We start from the raw sequence: 21,216 nt of genomic DNA, 5'->3' as shown, positions 1-21,216 counted from the left end.
ACTTCTTGGTTGCAAAAGAAACCCACTCAACTAGTTCAGGCCAACAGGAAAAAGAGGAAGAAGTATAAGCAGAGGGAGTTTGGTAGATTTACTGGGTTTCTTATAGACCACAAAGTGGAACCAGAAGTACAGATCAGGACCCAAGACTGATGTCTGTTTCTTTGAGTGTCTCATCTTTGCTTCTCTGAGAATCTGCTTCATCTTCTCTCTTTCATAGCATCATCAGACATGACCATCTGGGCTCTAGCTTTCCATCACTTCACAATTCTGGCTCCCAAAGGACAAGTACCAGTGTTTTTAGGCCTTAATTCTAGATTGCCACAAGAGAATCAGTTTGGCTCAGCTTGAGTCAGGAATTCATTGCTGTCCATTGTATTATAGCCAAGGTATAACAGACTCTTCTGAAATCCAGCATCTCCACACTAGTTGGTATTGGGTCCTGTGAATTCTAATAGACAAGACTTGGGTCAACTTCCATGAAATTATGTTTCCTGTGGTCCCCATCTTTGTTGCTCTTTCAGTTCAGCAAGTTCTATTTTGATATTTGGTGTTTCCAATAAATGAGTGGATTTCCTGCATCAGTAGCAATGTTTCTTTCATGGTACCAACTCTGGTTTCCTTGAGGCTTGAAGGTGATGGACACTCACAGGGTGATAAAACTGTAATCATCTGAGATATAAAGGAAAAGAGGTAAGGAGCTGGGCCATCAGTAATGAGTATAGAACACCCACTAGCACTGTGCAAAGAGTTCTGAGGAAATGCTGAGCGATGATGTTGATTATGATTATGATGATAGTAATGGTGACAAAAGACATTAGAAGCATGAATGTCATGAGAAAACATGAGAATATGGATAGACAAAAGAAGCAAATAGATATTACTGTGTAGTAAAAAAGAATTTTGAATTAAGGACTCAAAGACTGGGCTTTGTTTTTTAACTAGCTTTGTAATCTCAAACTAATGACTTAGCTAATTTGGGTCCTTATCTATAAAAATTGGGATGGTCCTCTAAGTCAGAAATTTCTATGGCCGTACAGTCTATAATTCTATAGCTGGAGGAGAAAAAAGATCTTGGAGTAAATGGGGTGATTAGAGCCAGATGAAGACCGGAAAGGTCTAGTTTCTTAGAGAAGATAAATTTTCAGAGGTATTTGAAAAGTTTGAACACAAGTTTTGGTAGAAAGGAAAAAGCAAGGTTTGGGGTAATAAGCAAGGCCTAAGATAATGGCTAATGAGTAGGAATGGGAAATGTAATGCTGGAGAAAGAGCCCTGGACCAAAATGTGATCTGGATAAATCATTTCTCTTTTCTGGGTCTCAGCTTCCTCCAGTTCTGTTTTTCAGAGAAGAAAATTACACAGGGAAGAAATTGGTGATTAGGTTTGTCTAGCTGAAGCAGAGTCTGAGTGGAGTATCAAAAAAATTGAGGTGGGTTGGAGAGAGGAAGGCTGGTGAGGTATCTTGAAACCCGTATTAAGGAATGTCCCTGACTCAACAGGGCAATTGGTTTTTACCATTAAATTCTCCTTGGTTTTTCCCATTAAAATTCCAAGATTGGTACCCTCTCTTCCTCATTGTAAATATTGATTAATCCTATAGACCATTGGCAACGTTTAGGGGAAAGAAATCAAGATTGGGACAAACTATTTTATGCATTGGCAACAACAGCAGGTCTACAAGATGACTCCAACAGACCTTAAATACAGGAAGATAATGTCACTGATGGCAGCTAAAGAAGATGAATTCCAATTCTAGAGAGGAAACAAAATAGGCAATTTCAAAGAAAAAATTCTTCCAATATGCAGAATTACAATCTCCGAACACAACAGTTTGCTGGGCTCTGTTTTGATTTTAATGACTGCATGACTCAAGATGAGAGGCAGCAAGTTGAAACATGAGTAGCTATATCTGGGGGGAAGTCGGTGGCGGGGTGGTTGGCAGGAGCTCATACTCACGCATTTTTCAAAGAAAGTCCTTAAGGGATCCTAGCAAGTCAACTGAAAGGAAACCTTAGTGTCTTAGGCTAAAAGAAGAGTAGAACAAAAAGTCACTGGGTAGAGGTAGAAGATAGAAGGGAAATAGGAAGTATGTAATGGGTCCAGAAGACTTACTTTATTTTTAATTTTTTGTTTTTAATTTTAGAGAGAGAGCACTCGGGGGAGAGGGGCAGAGGGAGAGAGAGAGAGGGAGAGAGAGAGAGAGAGAGAGAGAGAGAGAGAATCTTAAGCAAGCTCCATGCTCAGCCTGGAGCCTGACAGCAGGGCTTGATCTCACAACCTTGGGATCATGACCTGAACCGAAATCAAGAGTAGGATGCTCAACTGACAGAGCCACCTAGGCGCCCCGAGGACTTACTTTTTTTTTTTTTTTTTAATGTTTATTTATTTTTGACAGAGAGAGACATAGAGAGAGACAGAGCATGAGTGGGGGAGGGGCAGAGAGAGAAAGAGACACAGATTCCGAAGCAGGCTACAAGCTCGGAGCTGTAGCACAGAGCCGGACGCAGGGCTCAAACTCACAAACCGTGAGATCATGACCTGAGCCAAAGTCGGGTGCTTAACTGACTGAGCCACCCAGATGCCCCGCCAAGGACTTACTTTTTAACTGTATATTAAGGTACAGGAATTCAATGAAATAGCCTGAGTTCTCTTTGAAGGACTTTAGTGTGTTTTCCCCCCTGTAGCTACACTTAGACCAGAGTACCAGCTTTCCTTACAGAAGGAGAGAGAAGAGAGGAGAGGAGGGAGGAGAGAGAATGATGAAAATGATCACTGTTTTCTCTGAGATAAAACCCCAAGCTCTATTCTATTCTGAAGAAAGAAAACTATCTCTCTGGGATGTTTTTTCTTCACCCATCGCGTCTTATTCAGGAATGAATAACAAAGGGAGTGAAATGAAAGAATGCTAACATTTACTGAGGGCCTTTTGTGTGCTAAGCACTTTCTCATCTACTTCTGTTTCTTTAAATCTTCACATTTTTACAGATGAGGAAATTGGAGGGTCAGAGTATTTAAGTAACTTAAAGTTTCCCCACAGTAAAAGGCAGAAGTGGTATTTGACCCCAGTTCTTCTGACTATTAAGCCCTGACTCTTTCTACCCCAAAGGACAGTGAAGGCCTCTACTGTAGGCCATTAGCCACCAGGGGGACCAGATAAATTGCATGACTTAGAGTAGGGCTCTCAAGCTTGAGAATGTAGCTGAGTCTCCTGGAGGGCTTTTTAAAACCTTGATTGCCAGACCTCTTCCCCAGAGATTCTGATTCTTTAGATCTGAAGTGGGGCCTAAGAATTTTCATTTCTAACAAATTCCCAGGTGCTGCTGATGTTGCCAGTCTATCCAGGGCAGTACTTGAGAATCACTGGCTTAGAGGTAATAGATGTCGAATAGTGGAAAAGCATCTCCCAGTGTCTGTTCTAGTGACAGCGGAGTTAGGGAATGTGCCAGTGTCACTCTTGAATAGGAAGGTTGGCACATCTCAAAGTGTCCTTAGAATAGAATTCTCCATGTTCTGAAAGCTTATGGAACCATGTTTTCCTGATTTCTAATGCCATGGCAAGATCTCACCAAGAAAATATTCCCATTCACTAATGTGTACAGTTACGGGATTGTACCCTTGTGAATTTGTCTAGCTGCTAAAATTTACTTCTGGTGATGCTTTTCTTTTTTTTTTAAGTAGCCTCCACACCCAGCCTGGTGCTTAAACTCACGACCTTGAGATCAAGAGCTGCATGCTCTACTGACTGAGTCAGCCAGGTGCCTCTCTAGAAATGCTTTTGAGTTTATATGTACACATATGTAGAGTTGTGAAAAATGCGAGTTGCCCAAAGCACAAGTATGTTTCCAGCTGAGGTCAAATGATGTGATGTTCTGCCTTGTTGTTTCAGCTCTCATTCTGTAAATAAGTGTCCTATTCAAGGTCTATTTAGTGCCATGTTTTTCACAGTTCTGTACTTTTTGTTGGTGATTTTGCTGTTTTAAAAGGCCTCCAAGTATCGTGCTGAAGTGCTATCTAGTGTTCTTAAGTGCAAGAAGAATATGACTTGCCTTACAAAGAAAGTACGTGTTAAATAAGCTTTATTCAGGCATGAGTTATAGTGGCTGTTGGCTGTAAGCTCAATGGTAATGAATCAATAATATATATTAAATAAGATGTCTTTAAACAGAAACACACATAAACGATGTTAGTGACAATGTTGTGACTAGAGACTCATAGGAACCTAACCTTGTAATTTCCCTAGGAACAATGTTTCAGGATTCACTAACTCAGTGTTCACAGTGACTTTATGGAACAGAACTAGCATGAAAAATGAGAATTGAGTGTATATTGTGAGGAATCTGAGGCGGTAAGGTGCAGGAAGGAACCATACAAATCAAGACAAGAAATGAGGTACCTGGGTGGCTCAGTCGGTTAAGTGACCTCCAGCCTGACCTGACCTCCAGCTCAGGTCATGATCTTGTGGGTTTGTGAGTTCGAGCTCTGTGTCGAGCTCTGTATTGGGCTTTGTGCTGACAGCTCGGAGCCTGGAGCTTTGGATTCTGTGTCTCCCTGTCTCTCTGCCCCTCCCCTGCCTGCTCTCTGTCTCTCTCTGTCTCAAAAATACACATTAAAAATTAAAAAAAAAATTAAGACAAGAAAAAAAGGAGAAAAACTTGAAAATTGACCCAAAGACTATGTAAGGCTTGGCAAATGCAAATATATGTACATAAATTATAGGCAGATCTAGTTATCTCGTGTGCAGAATATAGGAAAATATTAGTGATAACAGTTATTGTAACACCTCAGCCTTCTGCTACTCTCTCCTTGCAGATAATACATGGTGTTTAAATAGTGAATCTTATGCCCCCATTTTCATCAACTCTGTCTTTCAAGAACTGTCAGAACTCTTTGTACTAATGCCAGGCTTCTCACATTTAGTACCCAGGCCTGGAGGAGGAAGGGCAGGGGCCTCACAGCTGCTGTTTATCTCACTCCTGTTGTAACCAGAGAACAATGGATCCTGCTGATGGAGGGATGAGAATAATACTTCCATTGTTGGCAAAGCAGCTAAAGATGGAGCTCTGAACTTGGAGATCAGTTCCTGCTCATCTCCTTTGGTTCTGAGTTTTTTCAGGAGTTTAGCTGCTTTTCAAAGATGTGCTGTTATTCTGGGAAGTTGGGAAAGAAATCAAGTATACAATACAACGCAGAATCATATACACACTAAAAATGCAAATAATTGGCTTAAAACTCAGACCATACTTAATAAAGAGGACTCCCTTCTCGGAGGTTTGGGTGGGGTTTGCTCTGTGAAATCCCACGTCCTCTGCGTAAGCATAGCACACAGGGAGAGGTCTAGCTTACATGTATGGGATAGTGACAGGACTCTCACTGAGTCAGAACAATTAAAGATCATTGTCAGTTAAGTATACAAGGTACCTTTTTTTTATGTTCTAGCTTGAAAAGTATGTGATTTTTATATGCATCACCGGGGTTCAGTCTCACAGAATCAAGACAGATTCTATGTGCTATTAGCCGTTCCATTTCACTCCTACCAGGTACAGTTTTTTCCTCTGGGACAGTTGATGGCCCAGTGTGAAGGGGCTAAGGGTACCTATTTCCTCAACATTATGCTCACAAGTTTATTTTTATTTTATTTTATTTTTTTATTGCTTTTAAAAAAAGTAGTTTTTTTTTCAAGTAATCTCTGCACCCAAAGTGGGGCTCCAATTCATGACCCAGAAATCAAGAGTCACATGCTCTATCAATTGAGCCAGACAGGTGCCCCTATATTGTTTTAAGATTTCATTTTTAACTAATCTCTGCACCCAACATGGGGCTTGAACTCACAACCCCACGGTCAAGAGTTGTGTGCTCCACCGACTAAGCCAGCCAGGTGCCCCTATGCTCATGGGTTTAAACTCTGTTTTCTCTTACAGCGCATTTGCTTTGTCCTTAACTACCACTTGATGGAACGATGTGCTTATATTCATCTTCTGTGGGTTGGTTTTGTCTCATCTTTTGCTTGATCTGCTTCATGACAACATTCACATTCTATTAATAGAATGTACTATGTTTGCATTTGAAATATTCCTACAGTGACAGTTCTTACTAATTGGTCAGGAGGGGGTTGGGACTTGAAAAGTGAGTAGGAAGAAGGTAAAATATGGTGAGATGACTGGAAAGAGGGAGTGGGAAGCAGAAGCAGTGTTGCTGCAAGTAACTGTAAACTTTAAATATTCAGAATATTAAGAGAACCAACTCCCCAATCATGTTCTCATATTGTTTAATTTGTTGCCCTTTGATTTGAATATTCAATTGGATAATTTTCCCCCATGTTTATTATTTTCTCTATGTATCTCATTTCTCATCCTCTAGTTCTTCCTTGCTCATCTTTGTTATTCTTTTTACACCCAGTTCTCTGGATTCCCTCAACTTTCTTTCCCACTGTTTCTGTTGGTTCTAAAACCCCTATCTCAAAGCTTTCATAAGACTTTGTATATCTATAATAATAGTTACACATAGAGTGCTTATTCTGGGCATGAAATTATCCTAAGCACTTAATACACATTAAGTCATTTGATTTTTTTTTTTTTTTTTTTTTTTTTAGGAGAAGAGAGAGATTGCGAGCTGGGGAGAGGGGAGGGGCAGAAGGATAGAGAGAGAATCTCAAGCTAAGCATGGAGCCCGACATGGGTCTTGATCCCTGGGATCGTGACCTGAGCCAAAATCAAGAGTTGGACGCTTAACCGACTGAGCCACCCAGTGCCCCTCATTTGATTCTAAGAATACATATAAGAGATAGATTCTAGTAGGACCCTTAGTCCCAGGAGGGGACTGAAGCACAGGAAGGTCATTACCTAACCAACGTCACACAGCTGGGAAGTATAGAACCAAGGATTCAAACCAAGGATTCTGGCTCTAGAGTCCATGGTTTTAACCATCACACATAGACCCCCTTACAGTGCCTGTGGTGCATGATTTTCTGTGCTTCTGAAGCTTCCCTCAGTAGGCTCTCACAAAAACTAATGTGTTGGACATGATGGTATGCCACCCAGACCCCATTTCAAGGATGGACTTGTGGCCCCAGCTATTCCGAATATGACTAACAGCTACAGGTTTCAGAGCTTATCTCAACTGCAGAGAGCCCCCTAGATCAAGGTCATGTTCTTCCCAAGGCAGCTCATATCCAATGACCAAGGAGGGTATAAAGACTGCTATTTTGGCCAAACATGAAATTACTTGATGAGCCATCTTAGTTCTACACTTCCCTATGGGGTTAGGATGAAGCTGCATGGCAGCTCAACTTCTCCTTCTACTCAGTTCTATTTCCTTCCCCTTTCTTCCACAGTTGTTCATCCTAAAGGCACTCAAATAAACTGAGACAATTACTATAGGCCTCAGGCACACACAAAAGACTACAATCCCACTCTGTAGACTAAAATGAAAGGAAAAGAGACAGATGTATAGAAACTGTAAAAACAAAGTAAATATTGATGATGAATTTTAAGATTCAGACTTATCATCTTGTATCACTTTGGTCCAGTTTCTTCCATTCATCATTTCTTGGTGATTTTGTTATCCTCTAAACTTTTATGTAACAATATGGCAATTCTTCAAAAAATTAAAAATGGAATTACCATATGGCCCAGCAATCCTGCTTTTGAGTATATATCCAAAAGAAGTGAAAACAGGGTCTCAAAGTGGTATTTATATACTCATGTTCAATAGTCAAAATTGAAAGATGAATAAACAAAATGAGGTATATGCATACAATGGATTATTCTCCAGCCTTAGAAAGGAAGGAAATTCTGACAAATGCTGCAAAAATGATGAACCTTGAAAGCATCATGCTAAGTGAAATAAGCCAATGACAAAAAGACAAATACTGTGTGACTCCACTTATATGAGGTACCTAGAGTAGTCAAATTCATGAAAATTGAAAGTAGATGGGGCATCTGGGTGCCTCAGTTGGTTAAGTGACTGACTCTTAATTTCAGCTCAGGTCATAATCTCGTAGTTCGTCGGTTCGAGCCCCTCATGGGGCTTCACACTGACGGTGTGGAGCCTGCTTAGGATTCTCTCTCTCTATCCTTCTCTCTTTGCCCCTCCTCCACTCTCTCTCTCAAAAGAACAAAAAAATAGATAAAACTAAAAAAAAAGTAGAATGGTGGCTGCCAGGGGCTGCGGGTGGGGAGGAGAAAAGAGGAGCTGCTGTTTAATGGATACAGAGTTTCAGGGTTGTTGTTTTTGTTTTTTTTTAATTTTTTAAATGTGGTTTTTTTAATTGTTTATTTATTTTTGAGACAGAGAGAGACAGAGCATGAATGGGGGAGGGTCAGAGAGAGAGGGAGACACAGAATCTGAAGCAGGCTCCAGGCTCTGAGCTGTCAGCACAGAGCCCGACGCGGGGCTCGAACTCACAGACCGTGAGACCATGACCTGAGCTGAAGTCAGACGCTTAACCGACTGAGTGACCCAGGCGCCCCTAATTTTTTTTAAATGTTTATTCATTTTTTGAGAGAGAGACAGAGACAGAGCATGAGTGGGAGAGGGGAAGAGATAGAGGGAGACATAGAATCTGAAGCAGGCTCCAGGCTCTGAGCTGTCAGCACAGAGCCCAATGCGGGGCCCAAACTCACGAACTGCAAGATCATGACCTGAGCCAAAGTGAGTCGCTCATCTGACTGAGCCACCCATGTGCCCCCAGAGTTTCAATTTTACAAAATGAAATGAGTTCTGGAGATTGCATAACAATGTGGATGTGTATTACTGAACTCTGCACTAAAAAAATAGTTAAGATGGTAATTTTTATGGTAAATTTTGTGTCAGTTAAAAAAAAACTTTTATGTGGTTAAGATGTCAAAATTAAATTTGGGCAAGGAAGCATTTAAGAGAACATTTCTCAAACTTTTTCCTGTGTACACAATTCTCTGAAAAATGGTCATAGGCCCGAGATCCTGCCCAGTGTAAGCCTTTGAAGGAGAGAGGTAAATCCTTCCCCACAGGATACAAGCAGAGAAAGACAAAGCCTAGAAGAATCATGGAAAAGAACAAGCAGTAAGTTCTCAGGGGAAATAGTGCCAAAGGCAGGAGTGCCTGCCACAAACTTTAACACGTGGTGGCTGTGGGGACAGGTACTTCTTGGGTCCCACAAAGAAGATCTGAAGGCAGAATAAGGAAGAGAGTGGAGAGAGTACACAGGTTCATGGCTCAAAACCATCTGGAGTTGGTTGTATACCACAGTCAAAGGAAACTGCTAGGGAAAACCTTTTGTTGTGAATCTCAGAGGACAATCACAACAGGTGCTAAACAGGAAGAACCAGAAAAACAGTTCTTGAGCCCCATTCAGCAACTCTGGAGAAAATGCCTAGAAGGACGCAAAGACTGACATTTTAAAAACAAAGATGGCAGTGCAGGACAGGTAGGGTATCAGACAAAGGATTCTGGCAGTTTGTGGCAGAAGCTGAAGAGACGCTGTGATAGTGCATCAAAGTTTCCCTTGAATCCTTGGGTGCCAGGTGGTGATTTGGCCTTGGCCTTGGCCTTAGCTCTTGACAATGAAAGAGGAGCCAAACAAATAGGTGAAAAAGAAAGCTAAACCTTCTAGGGATTTGATTTCAGAGTAACTCTAGCCAACTGCCCAACCCGAAACTACTTTTCTCAATGCATTGTCACTACCAGGCACTGCAGCTGTAGATATCCTGTTTGACACACAATTGTCTTTCCCAGAGAAAGTTGTTTTATTAATTTAAGATGGTACAGATTTGCCCTGGATGTTGCTGAAGGGGTCCCTTTGAAGAACTTTTAGCATTATATCCTCCCACCCTCCATCCCTTCTTCCCTTCCTCTCTTGCTCCCTCACTTCCTTCCTTCCTTCCTTCCTTTTGGTACTTTTTTTATTATGACAAAGGACACAATATAAAATTTACCATTTTAAATATTTTAAAGTGTGCAATTCAGTGACATTAATTACATTCACAATGTTGTATAACTATCATCAGTGTCTATTTTCAAAACTTATTTGTGACCCCACACAGAATCTCTGCCCATTAAACAATAATTCCACATACCTCCCTCCTCAGAGCTTGGTAACCTCTGATCTATTTTCTGTCATTATGAATTTATCTACTATAGGTACCTCATATAAGTGGTATCATATAATATTTGTACTTTCATGTCTAGCTTAGGTCACATAGTATGTCTTCAAGGTTCATCTTTTTTGTAGCATGTGTCAGAATTTCCTTCTTTATTTTTTTTAAATTTTTTAAAAAATTGTTTAATGTTTTATTTAGTTTTGACTGAAAGAGAGAGACAGAGCATGAGCAGGGGAGGGGCAGAGAGAGAGGGAGACACAGAATCCGAAGCAGGCTCCAGGCTCTGAGCTGTCAGCACAGAGCCTGATGCGGGGCTCAAACTCACAGACTGCAAGATCATGACCTGAGCTGAAGTCGGACATTCAACCGACTGAGCCACCCAGGCGCCCCAGAATTTCCTTCTTTAATAAGGCTGAACAAGATTTCATTATAGGTATATCATATTTTGTTTTTCCATTCATCTTTTGAACACATGGTTCTTTCTATCTTTTGGCTATTGTGAAGAATTCAGCTATAATATGGATGTAAGATATCTGTTTGAGTTTCTACTTTCAATTCTTTGGGTGTATACCCAGCAGTAGAATTGTTGGATCATATGGTGATTCTATGTTTAGCTTTTTAGGAACTGCCAAACTGTTTTTCACAGTGGCTGCACTATTTTACATTGACATCAGCAAAGCACAAGTGTTCCAATTTCTTTACATCCTTACCAACTTTTGTTATTAACATTTTTTTTAAGTTTATTTATTTTTGAGAGGGCAGGGGGAGAGAATCCCAAGCAAGCATGGGAGCCCGATGTGGGGCTCAAACCCATGAACTGTGAGATCATGACCTGAGCCAAAAATCAAGAATCAGATGTTTAACTGACTAAGCCACCCAGGCACTGTTGTTTTGGTTTTTTAAAATAGTAGCTGTCCTAATGGGTCTGAAGTGGTATCTTAATATGGTTTGTATTTTTCTAATGGCTAGTGATATTGATCATTTTTTTCATGTGCTTATTTACCATCTATATATCTGTCTTGGAATAATATCTATTCAAGTCTTTTGCCCATTTTTGTATTGGGTAGTCTCTTTCATTGTCATTGAATTGTAGGAGTTCTTTGTATATTCTGGATACTAACCCTTTAGTAGATATATGATTTGCAAATACTTTCTTCCATTCTGTGAGCTATCCTTCCACTGTCTCTCTTTTTTTAATGTTTACTTTATTTGAGAGAGAGAGAGAGAGAATGAGTGGGGAAGGGGGAGAGAGAGAAGGGGACGGAAGGTCCAAAGTGGACTCTGCACTGACAGCAGTGAACCCATGAACTGTGAGATCATAACCTAAGCCAAAGTCAGAGGTTCAACTGACTGAGCCACCCCTGTCTTTTTACTATTTTGAGTGTTCTTTTATGCATAGATGTTTTAATTTTGATTATGTTCAATTTATTTACTTTTTCTTTTGCTGCCTGTGTTTTTGGTGTCAGATGCAAGAAATCATTGTCAAATTCAATATCATGAAAATTTCCTTTAAGTTTTTTTCTAAGCACTTTATAGTTTTAGCTCTTGTATGTAGGTCTTTCAACCATTTTTTTAAAAGTTTTTTTGTATATTGTGTAAGGTAAAGGTCAAACTTCCTTCTATTGCATGTGTATATTTAGTTTTCCCAGCACCATTTGTTGAAAAAACTATCCTTCTCCAGTCTTATTTTCTTTTATGTTTATATGTTTTTAGACTCCCTGCATGGTAAGGAAAGTGAGAACTACTCAAATTGGAAGCCATATATAAGTAAAATATATTATATTTCAGTAAATATGGTAACAAAACCAGATAACTATGATATAGAACTATGTTAATGTTACAAATCCACGTTTCACCTATGTTATAATCCCTACCTCTGCAGCTTGAAATGCTTCTTTCTTTTATTGATCTCTTAGCATTCATTGTCTATAATATTTTTTATTTTGCATGAGTTTTTTTTACTGAAGTATATTTGACATTAACATTGTCTAGGGGCGCCTGGGTGGCTCAGTCGGTTAAGTGTCCAACTTCAGCTCAGGTCATGATCTCATGGTTCATAAGTTTTGACCCCGCATCAGGTTCTATGCTAACAGCTCAGAACCTGGAGCCTGCTTCGGATTCTGTGTCTCCCTCTCTCTCTGCCTCTACCCCGCTCACACCTTTCTCTGTTTCTCAAAAATGAATAAATGTTTAAAAAAATGTTTAATTGTATAAATTTAAGGTGTTATAATATTTTTAAAATTATTAATTGGCTCACCCTTTACTCTAGCCCCATTTTTTTTTTTTTTTTTTTTTTTTTTTTTTTAGCTTATAAACAACAGAAATTTATTTTTCACAGTTCTGGAAGCTGGAACGTTCAAGATCATAGTGCTGGCATTTTCAGTGCTTAGTGAGGGCCCACGCCCTAGACTGCACCTTGTCCATAGCTAACAAATCAATGCTGGCTGTTGGCAGGAAGTGTCAGCTCTTCCCCACAGGGTCTTCTCTACCCCATATGGCTGCTTGAATGTCCTCACAATATGGTAGCTAGCTGTCCCTAGAGGGAGTAAGAAAGAGGTTTGTATGATCTCTCAATAGCTGGATAACTCATTGTTACTCTCTCAACTTCATGTTAAAGATCCAATTAGACATGATTTTACATGCATTCAAGGTCCTCTAGTACCATGTCATCAAAAGGAGTAGATTATGGAGGCTGAGAAGTCTCATGATCTGCTATCTGCAGGATGGGGGCCCAAGAAAGTTGGTAGTATAGTTCCAGTCCAAATCTAAAGGCCTGAAAAGCAGGGGAATTAATGGTAGAAGTCCCATGGAGAAGCAACCAACTTTTCTCTGGCATAATTTTTAATGTTCTGTGCCAGAACTCAGAGAGTGAGGTGAGGGACACCTACAGAATCCACTCAGCACTCATGCATATACAATCTAGAAGTACAGAGGAGTCAGTGACCCACGAAACTAACCTTGAGCCATGTGATCAAGAATCAATCCTACCTGATCTAGAGTGGATAATTCTAAGTCCACAAAAAGCCTTAAAGTGAAGGAGACGCAATTTCCTATAACAACCATTTTCAGAGCACATCTTCGTATTGGTTTTCTCTCCTTTCTTGTTTTACTCTCCTTACCTCTATGCAATTACTACCCCCCCACCCCCAAATACTTTTACTCAAGGCTTGGTTTCAATCCTTGCTTTCCAGGAAGAACACAGGCTAATACGACAACCTTAGTCTTTTCATATCTCTGGTATCTATTTTTAGCTGGAAATAACAAGTGATTTCTTATAACCAGTTAAAAAAGGCTAAGAGGAAAGTAGATGTTGGGAGTCAGCAAAGATTTGACTATGTGATTAAGATAGAAACACTTGATTTCTGGGGCGCCTGGGTGGCTCAGTCGGTTAAGCATCCGACTTCGGCTCAGGTCATGATCTTGCGGTTTGTGGGTTCGAGCCCCGCGTCAGACTCTGTGCTAACAGCTCAGAGCCTGGAGCCTGTTTCGGATTCTGTGTCTCCTCCTCTCTCTGCCCCTCCCCTGCTCATGCTCTGTCTCTCTCTGTCTCTCAATAATAAATAAACGTTAAAAAAAAAAAAAAAAAAAAAGGAACACTTGGTTTCTGTATTAGGCTAAGCCAAGGCAATAGCCTGAAAATAGCCATTATGGAATCAGCTATTTTGAAGTCACTGTCAGTTGACTGGAAGCTATAATTTCTCCTGTGTGTCATTATAGTGCCTCCTTCACAATGCAATGCTCTTTGCAGGGAGAGCTGGTGTGATAGCTTTTCATGTATAACTGTGTCACACTTCTTCCCCTTGTTTGCTTTTTTTTTTTTTTAATTTTTTAATGTTTATTTATTTTTGACAGAGAGACACAGAGCACAAGTAGGGGAGGGGCAGAAAGAGAGGGAGACACAGAATCCGAAGCAGGTTCCAGGCTCTGAGCTGTCAGCACAGAGCCCGACACAGGGCTTGAACCCACAAACTGTGAGAGCATGACCTGAGCTGAAGTCAGACACTTAACCGACTGAGCCACCCAGCCATCCCTGTTTATTTTTAAAGCATACAATTCAGTGGATTTCAGTAGATTGACAAAGTTATGAATCATCACCACTATCTAATTCTCATACATTTTTATCACTCCAAACAGAACATTAATAGCCACTCCTAGTTCTCCCCCTCTTCCAAGTCCCTGCCACCCATGACTCTACTTTCTTTCTCTATAATTGGTCTATTCTGGGCACTTAACATTAATGGAATCATATAATATGTGGCCTTTTGTGTCTGGATTGTTTTATTTACCATAACATTTTCAAGGTTCATCCATGTTATAGCATGTGTCAGTACTTCTGGGGTTTCTTCTTGACATTGACCAGCTCCTTGCTACCAGCTGGGTGTCCTGCAATTCAGTTCACTTCTGACACTAACTCCTGGAGTTAGCATCAGACTCCACAAGGTTAAGGGGTCAGTCCCACAAGACTGCCCCCACTGCAGACACCAGCTGCTTCTGGGGTCCCCAGGCTACCCATATTTCTGCCCAGCCAACTACAAATTCAACCCACATCTTACGTTTGATAATTCACTAGAATAACTCTAGCTCACAGAACTCAGGAAAGCACTTTACTTATTGTTACCAGTTTCAACTCAGAACAGCCACATGGAAGAGATGAATGGGGAGGGTTAGGGGAGGGGAGGTACAGAGCTTCCATGGCCTCTCAGGGCATGCCACCCTCCCAGCACTTTGATGTGTTCACTGACTTGGAAGCCTTCCAAAACCCATTGTTTAGGGGTTGTTTTTATGGAGACTTCATCACTAATTGATTAAATCATTAGCAGTTGGTGATTGAACTCAATCTTCCGTCTCTCTTTCCTTCTTGGATGTTGGGAGTGGGACTGAGACTTCTAGCACTAATCATGGGTGGTGTTGCTTGCAACCAGCTCCCACCGTGAAGCTAGATAGGGGTCCACCAAGAGTCACCTTATTAGTGTGACCTCAGATACGGTTGAAAGGGGCTTGTTATGAACAACAAGAGACTCTCCTAGTACCCTATCACATAGGAAATTCCAAGGGTATTAGGAGCTCTGTGCCAGGAACCAGGAACAAAGACCAAACATCTATATTTCTTATTGGACCAAAATGCTTTATTCCATTTTATGGCTGAATAACATTCCAATGTATAAACATACCACATTTGTCTATCTATTCCTCTGTTGATGGACATTTGGGTTATTTCTACCTCTGGCTATTGTGAATAGTACTGCAGTGAACATGCATATACAATATTTGTGTGGACATATGTTCTTTGTTTTGTTTTTAGAGAGAGAGAGTGTGTGTGTAAGTGTGCAGGGGAGGGGCAGAGAGAGAGGGGGAGAAAATCTCTCTCTAAGCCCTACATGGGGTTCAATCCCATGACCCTAGGATCACGACCTGAGCTGAAATCAAGAGTTGGACACTCAACACACTGAGCACCCCAGGGCCCCCTGTGTGGACATGTGGTTTCTTTCCTCTTCAGTAAATACCTAGAAATTGAATTGCTGAATCAAATGGTAACTCCACATTTAACTTTTTGAGCAACTGCCAAACTCTTCCAAACACTCTTATTTTTTTTTTAATTTTCTATGTACACTATTTAGATTTTATCTTCCAATTAACTTTATCAATTCCTTAAAGGAAGGACCAATGTCTTCTACCTCTCCCCAACTGCCACAGTATTGACCCTAACACTCTGCACCTAGTAAGAACTCAGTAAGCATTTGTGTGTGATCATGTAATTAAGACAATATGGCCTTTATCATGGGAGTCTGTAGCAAACACAGTCTTATTGCCAGCTGGTTGGTAGACATATATATATATGGCTTTGTTTGCTTTCTTTACTTTTCATACTTTAGGCAACTGTTGTTATGTGAAAGAAGGAGTGGGATTAGAAAGAATGGCTTAGGGGCGCCTGGGTAGCTCAGTCAGTTAAGTGTCTGACTCTTGATTTCAGCTCAGGTCATGATCTTATGGTTGGTTGGTTCGAGACCTGCAACAGGCTCCATGATGATGGTACAGAGCCTGCTTGGGATTCTCTCTCTCCCCCCACCGCCTGCCCCTACCCCACTTGCTCTCTCTCTCTCTCTCAAAAATAAATAAATAAACTTTAAAAAAAAATAAAAAAAGAAAGAATGGCTTACCCAGTCCTTCTGGCCAAGTGCTTATACAGATTCCCAGAGAATGTTTATCAGTTCTTATTCAAAGCACTGTATCCAATTTTTTTTTTGTAGTGTTTATTTTTGAGAGAGAGAGAGGGCACACACAAGTGGGGGAGGGACAGAGAGAGAGGGAGACACAGAATCTGAAGCAGGCTTCAGGCTCTGATCTGTCATCACAGAACCTGATGTGGGGCTTGAACTCATGAACCGTGAGATAATGACCTGAGCCGAAGTCAGACACCTAACCTACTGAGCCACTCAGGCTCCCCATGTTTTGACCTTATTTTTGGAAAGACTCTTTCTACCTGGCAGTACAATGTTTCCTGGCAGCAGTTTTGGCTTCTCATGATCTCCTTGACATAAATACTAGAAAGCAAATCAGCTACCATGAGCCTGGATAAATTCAATTTACCATCCTACTGGTGACAATGAGGCCTAACGTCAGGCAGAAGTTTATTCTTATTTGGGTGGAAACTCTGTAGATACCCTCAGAGTCTAGATATCCATCTATCATGATAGTGTCTACTATTCACCACCACCTCCTCTAGAAATTCTTGACACACCAACCTGTACCTCATGTTCAGATAACAAGTACCTAATCTTGTTCTTGTAAAGGAACACATGCTGAAATCCTGTTCTTGTTAAGGAATGTAGAATGATTGGAAAACACAGTGTTTCAGGACCCATTCTTTAAAACTTCCTGCCATGTCTATCTCTGCTTACACCTCTGATTTGGTCTTGTCAAGCCCATGGAAAGGGGCCTGGTACTCCTGGGCAGCCATTTGTGGGAGAGGACTTCAAGTGGCAGGTGAGGTCAAGTCCAATGGTGTGCAGGGCCTAGGCTAGAGCATGCAACCTGAGGTTTTTCAGTAGATCCCAGCATTCCTGAGTATTTTCCAATGCTGAGAAATGAATTTCTGTAATGATAATAAAAACTAAGATGTCCCGAAATGCTCAGCTCAGCTCAAGGGTGATATTTGGAAGTTCTCTTTGCCCTCTGCCTTCAGTTTTTCTGCAGCTACTGCTCTATCATCCCCTAAAACTTTCTGAGCCAGAAATGGGAAGAAAACATGGAGACAACTGGAGGCTGGCTCGCCTCACATTGTCGTGTTCCAGCAAGAACTCCAAGGAGTCCAAAATTTGTATTTAAAACAAGACAACATCGGGGCGCCTGGGTGGCGCAGTCGGTTAAGCGTCCGACTTCAGCCAGGTCACGATCTCGCGGTCCGTGAGTTCGAGCCCCGCGTCAGGCTCTGGGCTGATGGCTCCGAGCCTGGAGACTGTTTCCGATTCTGTGTCTCCCTCTGTCTCTGCCCCTCCCCCGTTCATGCTCTGTCTCTCTCTGTCCCAAAAAAAAAAAAAAAAAAAAAAAAAAAAAAAAAAACGGTGAAAAAAAATTAAAAAAAAAAAATAAAACAAGACAACATCATGAAAATACATTTGTCTAAGTAGAGGATACATAATTTTTTAATTAATTAATTAATTTACATCCGAGTAACTTAGCATATAGTGCAGCAATGATTTTGGGAGTAGACTCCAACGATTTATCCCCTATGTATAACACCCAGTGCTCATCCCAACAAGTGTCTTCTTCAATGCCCCTTACCCATTTAGCCCATCACCACTCCACAATCCCTCCAGCAACCCTCTGTTTGTTCTCCATATTTGAGATTCTCTTATGTTTTTTCTCCCTCCCTGTTTTTCTATTATTTTTGCTTCCTTTTCCTTATGTTCATCTGTTTTGTCTCTTAAAGTCCTCATATGAGTGAAGTCATATGATATTTGTCTTTTTCTGACTAATTTCACTTAGCATGATACCCTCTAGTTCCATCCATGTAGTTGCAAATGACAAGATTTCATTCTTTTTGATTGCTGAGTAATACTCCATTGTGTGTGTGTGTGTGTGTGTGTGTGTGTGTGTGTGTGTGTGTGTATACCACATCTTCTTTATCTACTCATCAGTCAATGGACATTTGGGCTCTTTCCATACTTTGGCTATTGTTGATAGTGCTGCTATAAACATGGGGGTGTATGTGTCCCTTTGAAACAGCACACCTGTATCCCTTGGATAAATACCTAGTAGTGCAATTGCTGGGTTGTAGGGTGGTTCTACTTTTAATTTTTTGAGGAACCTCCATACTGTTTTCCAGAGTGACTGCACCAGTTTGTATTCCCACCAGCAGTGCAAAAGAGATCCTCTCTCTCTCTGCATCCTGGCCAATATCTGTTGTTGCCTGAGTTGTTAATGTTAGCCATTCTGACAGGTGTGAGGTGGTATCTCATTGTGGTTTTGATTTGTATTTCCCAGATGATGAGTGATGTTGAGCATTTTTTCATGCATTGGTTGGCCATCTGGATATCTTCTTTGGAGAAGTGTCTATTCATGTCTTTTAGCCATTTCTTCACTGTTTTTTGGATGTTGAGTTTGATAAGTTCTTTATAGATTTTGGACACTAACCCTTTATCTGTCATTTGCAAATATCTTCTCCCATTCCGTCAGTTGTAGGGCTTACAATTTTAGGTAGGGGGACCAGAAAATGCCTCACTGAGATGATGACATTTATGTAAAGCACTGAAGGAGGTGAGGGAGTGATCCATGTCGCTATTGAAGTAAGAGAGTTCTGGCAACAAGGGGACAGCAAGGAGGCCAGTGGCTGGAGTAGAGTGAATGATAAGGAGAAACATTGGAGATGAGATTGGGAATCAGTGGCTAGATCATGTAGAGAGGAAGTAGGCCATTGTAAGGACTTCAGTTTTTACTTCGGATGAGGTGCACACTCAGTGGAGGGCTATGAGCCGAAGAGTGACACGGTTATGACTTACATTTTGGAATGATTACTCTCATATATGTGCTGAAATGAGTGAATGAGTGAAAGAAAATGGGGCAAGGAAGAAAATAGAAGAACTAGTTGGCCTTCACTTAACCTGGAAACCAAGAAACAACACTAGAAATGATCTCTTAAAAAAAAGCGTAACTCCTGATTACATCCTCACTACATTAACGACCCACGTAAGTGCCTGGACTGCTTGCTGAGGGTCTCTCCTTGGGCTTGCACTTCTTCAGGAGGGGCAGGGAAGACACTTGAGCTCATGAGAGAAAAGTGGCTGGTTGCTGGTGAGGCTGGAACAGGACCGAAGCAGCTCCTGTGTCACTAGAAACCTGATGCTTTTCAGTTGAGTCAGACAATGCCGTGGCTCGGGAATGTTAGGGAAACCTGCCAAGTTTACAGTCCGCCTCTCTCAGCCTAGACAACTTCTGAGAGAGGAGTGTATCTTTTGAATTTGAAGAAATGAGACAGAGCAGAAGGGAGAACTAACGATTCTCATTAGTATAACAAGCAGACTATGTCAAAATGTGTTGCTGAATCTATTTTGTTCCAACTGTGAGAAAGCAAGACTTATCCATAAACCAAAAGGAAGCCGTAATTGTGGGGTTTAGAATTTAAGGAGCCCCAAAATGGCTTCTCTAGATAAATTTATCTCTGCTAATCATTGTTTACCTCTGTTGTATTCTTTTATTATTAATTTTTTTTAAACTGGAAGTGAATTTTTTTCCTGGTTATAAAAACACATGTAGTACATGGTTAAAAATTTAAGCAGTACAAAGAAGTAAACATGTAAATTCTCAATAATATGAACATGAAAAGTCTTTTTGAAATTCATCTACATATCTCACCTTATCCCAATAAAAATGCTGTCAGATTTTTTTTTTACAACTAGGCAAGGCAATACTAAAGTAAATGCTGTAAGCAAATATGCAAAAATGGTGATGAAAATTCTGAAAGAGAAAAATAAGAGGGCAAATTAGCCCTAAAAATGAAAATATATTATAAAATTACCATAATTAAAAGTCTGGTAGTGGCACAGGAATAGACAGATTGGTGGTATAAAATTGTATCCAGAAATAGACCCAGGTATACATGGAAATTGGCTGTAAGATAAAGGAAGAATTTCAAGATTTGGAGGGAAAAGATTATTAATAAATAGCATTGGGACATTTAGCTTACTATCTAGAAAATAAAATAAAATCAGATTGTTATCTCATTCCTTATATCAAAACAAATTCCAGATGGATCAACTATTAGATGTTTAAAATGAAACCATAAGAGTGCTGGAAGAAAACATGGGAGAATTTTTAAAAATAATTCTGGGTGATGTTATGGGCTAAATTATATTCCCTGAAAATTCATATGATGAGGTCCTAATCCCCAGTGTCTCAGAATGTGACTATTTTTGGAGGTAGGTCTTTATTTATTTTTATTTATTTATTTTTTTGGAGGTAGGTCTTTAAAAGGGTAACTAAGTTAAAATAAGGTCATTGCTGTGGGCCCTAATCCAATCTGACTTGTGTCCATAGGAGAAAAGGAGGTTAGAACACAGAGACGGGACCACATGAAGACTCAGGGACAGGGCAGCAGCCTAAGCCAAGGAGAGAGGCCTCAGAAGAAACCAACCCTGACGATACCTCAATCTCAGACTTCAGGCCTCCAGAACTGAGAGGAAATAAATTTTCTGTTGTTTTAGCCCCCCAGTCTGTGGTACTTTGTTATGACAGCCCTAGCAAATTAATACAGGTGACTAACATCTTTCTCATCAAGATACGAAATTTAGAAGCCGTAGAAGAAATGATTGATACATTTAACTACATAAGCCTTTAAAATTTCTGCACAGAAATGAAAGCAACTACAACAATTTAAAAGCCCCCCCCCACCACCAAGTTAAAAAGACAGCAAACTGGAGGAAAAATATGACACTCAAAAGGGCTAATCTCCTTAATTAAAAAAAAAAAAAAATAAGAGCCCAACATTGCCAGATCTTTCTTTCTTCCTTTCTCCCTCCCTCCCTCACTCTCTCCCTCCCTCCCCTCCTTTTCTTTCTTTCTTTCTTTCTTTCTTTCTTTCTTTCCTTCTTTCTTTCTTTCCTTCTTTCTTTCAAAGCTTATTTATTTTGAGAGAGAGAGAGAGAG

General features: G+C 40.5%; 1 long non-coding RNA gene across 1 annotated transcript in view; it reads right to left on the bottom strand.

Annotated features, from left to right (window-relative positions):
* Positions 1-453: 453 nt before the first annotated feature.
* LOC122225534 overlaps positions 454-21,216 on the bottom strand; it is a 50,537-nt gene continuing 29,774 nt past the window's right edge. Inside the window, exon 3 of the long non-coding RNA XR_006205231.1 lies at positions 454-669. This is a non-coding gene — a long non-coding RNA (uncharacterized LOC122225534). The remainder of the gene's footprint in view (positions 670-21,216) is intronic.

This window comes from Panthera leo, chromosome B4, assembly GCF_018350215.1.
Source record: "Panthera leo isolate Ple1 chromosome B4, P.leo_Ple1_pat1.1, whole genome shotgun sequence".
NCBI classification, from domain to species: Eukaryota; Metazoa; Chordata; class Mammalia; order Carnivora; family Felidae; genus Panthera; species Panthera leo.
This window is presented reverse-complemented; position numbering and strand designations above follow the sequence as displayed.